Source organism: Salarias fasciatus, chromosome 5 (genome assembly GCF_902148845.1).
Source record: "Salarias fasciatus chromosome 5, fSalaFa1.1, whole genome shotgun sequence".
Lineage (NCBI taxonomy): Eukaryota > Metazoa > Chordata > Actinopteri > Blenniiformes > Blenniidae > Salarias > Salarias fasciatus.
Genome location: NC_043749.1, coordinates 9825850 through 9831892, shown reverse-complemented (window position 1 = coordinate 9831892; position 6043 = coordinate 9825850).

Sequence of the window (6043 nt, the reverse complement as noted above, 5' to 3'; positions counted from 1 at the left end):
TTGAAGGCTTCACTGCATGTACACAATCCCCACATTTCTGCTGAACAATGAAAAGTGAATGAAGTTACTGATTCTTCTGAAAGAGCCGTCAACAACTGCTCAGCGTGATCATGGCATTTCTGTGTCACATTTGTTGTGGAAAACTTGTGAAATATGACACCAGGGAAATTTGTTACAGTCGCTAAATGTTCCCTAATAACCTAGTTTCGCTGGGTTTAACTTGGCCTATTTAACCTCGTTCAGCTCGGAAAACTTTCACTCTTCTTGGAAACGTCGCGCAGGTGCGAGTCAGAGTGCATGAAGTGACAGCTCCTTCATGTTCCACACAGAGACAACAACAAAACAACAACAAATCTTGATCATTTTATCTAAACTAATGAATGTTGAAGGGTCCCTTGTACATGCAAGAGAGGTTTTCTCTTCTTTTTTTTAAATTTTTTGTCACTTCACCATACAACGAAACCTTTAACGTGCTGTAGCAATGACTGTTAAAAGTGGAGTACGGTATTTAAATGCTACTCTGGTTGCACTTTGTTCATCTTCACTGTCTAATCTCTGTAGATTTCCTGGAGAAAGGAACCAGGGCCTCACAAAGGCAGGGCGCAGTATTTGCACAGCATTTGAGCTTCAGCATGCAGATGTTTTAGGATGTGACCTGAAAAAAAAAAAACAGTCTCCAAACACAGTGGAGATGCCTCTTACAGTTGAAACAGCACAACACCGTCTTTGAGCTGGAGAAGTACAGGAAAATGAATGTTATTATGTGTGAAATCAAATTGAGAGAGACAATTCAATGATCTAAATTTAGCTTTGATATTAACTTCAAAAGGAAAATAACAGATCGAGTGTATCAATCAGGAGGGAATAATCACAGGCGTAGACATATCTGCAATACAAGAGGGAGCAGAATATGCTCAGTGAGCAGATTATGGGCAAAATTCAGTGAAAATTTGGATTTATTACCCAATAAATACATTTTGGAAAGAAAACTGCAATTTAAGTCAAAGCTTTGCTCATAGACACAAAATCTGCTCTTTTTCCAACTTTCCACCCAAACGCCGTGCATAATGAAATCAGGGCCATGATAGAAACCTCATGACTGAAGTGGTGAGAAAGTGAATAAACACAGTGGTATGCTGCAGGGTGTATGTGTGTGTGTGTGTGTGTGTGTGTGTGTGCGTGTGTGTGTACTGCTGAGTATAAATATAGGGCACGGGAAAACATGGAGGAAATGTTTGGCCATTAATGCAATTTTGCAGCCATTATTGTCCAAGGAGAACACTTCCTTACACACACACACACACACACACACACACACACACACACACACACACACACACACACACACACACACACACACACACACACACACACACACACACACACAGCTTCCTTTATCCTGGAAAGCAAAAAAGGCACAAGAACAACAAAAATACAGTAACACTTTACTTGAAGCACCTGGTGTAACACATTAAAAGTAGTTATAAACACTCATAAAAGATCACAATGCTTTATAACCCACTATACAGCATAGGATTAGGGTTAGGGTTAGGGTTAGGTCCTGATGTTATAAAGCATTGTGATCATTTGTGAGTATTTATAACTATAGTTATACAGTGCTATAATGTACTTATGTGTTTTGCAGGGGTGCTTCAAGTAAAGGGTTACCAAAAATTACAAAAAGATTTTTGTGCAGTTGGAGGAACAATCGGCAGCATGGGGAGAGAGGACTGAACTAAATCTGATAGTGACACATCACCACTCTTTCTAATGCTCAATTTTATTTTCTCTCTCCTTTTATATTAGGAATACAGTCGCTCACTGTGTAATGAATGATAATAATTGCTCTTCTATTTAACTTTTCCTCGAGGTCTTCTGATCGACGCCATCAGCCTCGCTGCTGTATCAAATTTCTTTAACAAAAGATATTTTATCTTATACTCTCTCTTTTTTGTCTCATTCATTGAAAGCACTTTACTGTCATTCACTACTCAGACTGTACTATAGACTGTAGTGTGCTTCTGATTTAAGATGTTTTATTGATCCCTGTGGGGAAAACATCTCTCTGTATTTCACTCATGTTTTTGATCCTAAGTTCATTTCCATTTTATTCATAGAAACTGGAGTGTGCTTCTCCAACTACAACCCCTGAGACTATAAAATAAATAGCTGCAATTTGTGAATCCTTTAAGTCCTTTATGATGTGCTTTTTTTTTCTTCTGTTAGAGTTATTTTGCTCCATAAAGGGCCGGAGAGTCGAGCAGGCGTTCCTCACATTCTGAGCTCAAACCACATGCCGGGTTCACCCTAATGATGTTTGGATGACTTGCATTAAAGGGCATCCAGCATCCAGCGGAGATAAGTGGGCACCAAATCATCGGATGAGAGGCAGAAATAAGAAAAGAGCCCTCAGTCTCCATCGGCCCTCGGTCTCACACGCAGATGCAGCACACGAGTTTTGCATTTTTTGGTTTGTCCTTTAATTGTGACTGGCTGTTTAGCCTGAAATAAAACACAGTGACACACATACATGCACACATGCACACACACACACACACACACACACACACACACACACAAACAGCAGACAGAGACGGACAGACATACAAGAGATATGGACTCACAAAAAAACAACACGCCCTTGTTATTACTGGAAAGTCACAACTGACGTCCCCCCTGCAGGCGGCTGCAACCCAACAGCCACGGTTCAAGCTGGGACACAAAATACAACGGGGGTCCTATCAGCGCGCACATGTGCTGACGAGGGCCGCGCCCGTCAGTATTAATACCTCCGCAGACAGAAATAAATGCCTTTGAGGACCACCCCCATTATGATGGCGGCGCTGACGACACGCAGCGGTTCGTACGTGCGCGTCCTTATCTTGTATCTGTGACGAGCGTCTGCCTCACCCAAAAGCCCCTAACGAAGTCTGGCCGGGACGTTCCAGGAACGCGTCCCGGCGCGACCTCGCGCCACAAAGTTCACTGTTACACTGAGAACACGAGATGCCGCGAATACCCAGAGGCTGACTACAACGATATATTTTTGTATCAGTCTCTACTTTTCTTCTTTTTGAATCTCATGATGCGATTTGAAAGAAACTGATTCTCGAGCATTAAATGAGTGGAACGACATATTCCAAGTGTGTTTTCACCGTTTTGGATGATTACGGAGCAAAATTGTATCATGGTGTTTGACGATCGTGGCCTCACGAGTTTGTCACTGAGAGGCTATTGTCCCGACGTTGAATTTCTAGCTGCGTCATGCTGTCACACAGAGCAGCACTGATATTCATTCTCAGCCGTGTCCTGTTCACCCTGTACGCATTCATCTAACTTAGTGGGTCATTTTTGCCCATTTTTGGGGAAAATGTCTGTCTCTAAAGCTGAGAAAATGCTCATCGGTGTTCACGAGCTTATCTTCAACCCTTCCTATAGATTGTGTGGTGCTGAGTTTTTGTGCAGTCTCATCCACGCCGGTGACACCTGTAGTGATATGAGAATATGCTGTACCTGCAGTATTGCAAACAGCATTCATGTCAGGTTTTAAAAATAAAACAAACTAAACGATTTTCTCATCTTAGTGATGCAGAACGTCAGTCTGCATCATCACAAGAGCCGTTTCACCTGCCTCCACCTGGAACTATTTCCCATGTAAATGTTCTTTGATTTTCTCACTTTTAGCAAGTGATCAACGCATGATAGCTGCTGTTTGTCAGAAATAACGATGCACAATGTGAATAAAGGACAGGATGTGCATAATGACGTTGGACCGTTACACAGCGCAGTCAGAGGGCCCTCACCTAAGGGATGTTGCTGCAACCAGAGCCTCTCTTTCCCTCATCTAACCTCGTGCCCTGATGCAACGGCTCAACAGACCGCACCAGCGAAACCCTTATCAGCAGGCAAAAGAAGTGCCCCCGCTTCGTCCCAGAGCTGACAATTAACTGTCGTACGATGACTGGATTTCTCTGATAACCTTTTATTTGTTCCCCCTGCTCGCGGCACGCTCGTGCAATCTCGCCCTGTCCACGTCCAGCCGGGGAGATAGGAGTCGAGGTGAGCTCAAATCTCTTCCGACATATTGCGCAGATGTCAAATATATCTTGAAGAAAACGTCTGCGGCAGGGTGCTAATCTGCCGCGGTGGGCTTCCCTGCATGCACCACAGTTCTGCCGTGAGGTGGTCCAGTGTGACCTGATCGACCCGGACTGCCTGTGACTGACCTCACTGCTCAATCAGAGAGGTCAGAAGGCCACAGAGGCCATGTAGAGGCAGTCTGGAGAGGGGCAGTGCCCTCTAGTGGCCCAATGGTAACATGACAAAAACACTGGAAACAAAAAAAAGGAAACAGCACAGAGGGTGTCTGCCTTTGTCTGTCTTCATTGTAATAATATATTTTTTCAAAAACAGCAAATGTATGAGAGCAAACAGCATAAATTAGCCAACCTGCTATTTTTTTTTATTCTTTACACTGAGTAACTTCTTGATGTGTCTCAATAAAACACTTAAAACATTGGAGAAAACAGATTCAACAACAACTTAAGTTTAATAACTTGAAAAAAAATCTTTTACAACGAGAACCACACGCAAGCAGTTTTATAAATGTAGGAACAGCTAAAACATTTGACGGATCACTGAGGTCTAAGTAAAGTTAACTTACCTCTGGTATTAATATGCACATGAACAGAAAGGCATCTTCTTTATCTCTTGTTAAATCAAGTCTTCAAACTCATCTCTTCTACTTGGCTTTTGAAAGATGCTGATATTTGTGTGAGCTGCTTGTTAACGCTACAGTTTTTATTGTGCTATTGAGTTTGGCTCTCTAAGGTTGTTTTTAACCTGCTTTATAAATAAAGATGGCTTGAACTGGAACATATGCTGAGGTTGACCGAGCAGCTCCGAGGGCTCGGACACTGACCTGGTGGAAAAGTCAAACCCACGCCTGCTGCCGAGTGAATCACCAAATGAACCCAAATGTTCAGGTTCATCTCAACAAATAATGCATAATGGAGGGAAATCAATTCAAAAACATCATCACTTCACAGCGCTGAGTCAGACCGAGGCCAAAGAAAGGCTCAGGAAGGTTTTGTAGGGTGTTTTTTATTTGCTTACTGATTAGAATCTGACAACATTGGTCGAAAATACTGAACTTGTTTACTTGACTAACAGGAGAATAAAGCCATGGAACATAAACACTGTGTGTACAATAACTCTAGAATACACTGGACCACCTGGAGAAGCTAACCCGTGCAGACACAGGGATAAGAATGAGAACAATGTAACACTAAAAGTGTATTTCTTCTGTTGTCTGTTGATCGATTTCTTCATATTTATTGTAAATACTTGAATTTAAAACATGAATTTATCATGTGACTTTGTATACATGTCACAACATGTTGGTTTTCTTTAATATTAAATTAAAATTTGCATTCAAACATTTTTCTCTTCATTTTTTCCCCTAAACATTCAGGGACTAAACCATGCTTATAGAAGGACTTGACCTCCAGATCTTTCTCTCAAACCACCTGAAGAACATTGAACAGTTTTAAGGTTTATTCTGATTCCACGAGTATTTTCCTGTGGTGTTCTTGAAGTTTTATTAGACTCCACATTCAGCATATTCAGTACTGTACATTGGGCAAATGGCGTCCAAAGTCCTATCTTATCTCAGACTGTAAGAGCAGTGAAGTGTTTAGGGAGTAATCGCACCCTTTACGCCTCATTATGATAAGATGAAGCAGCTCTGAAAGGCTCCACCTGGTGTGAAACCCAACGCTTAATGATTAACTTCTCTAATAACTGTGGAAAGATTTCTGTGTAAACTGGGACTATATATTTTATGTATCTACTGATGACACAGTTAATTAAATACAAACAAACTAGCATGGCAAAATTTAATGAAGCATTATGCAATCAGCTCGGAGGAAAAACTGTCTGGATGTGAGAAACAGAAATATCTCGGAGCTTTGAGGATTTTTTTTTAAGTTCTACAAACTGTAATCAGCAAGTGAATATATTAAATTTCAACATTTTTTTCTGC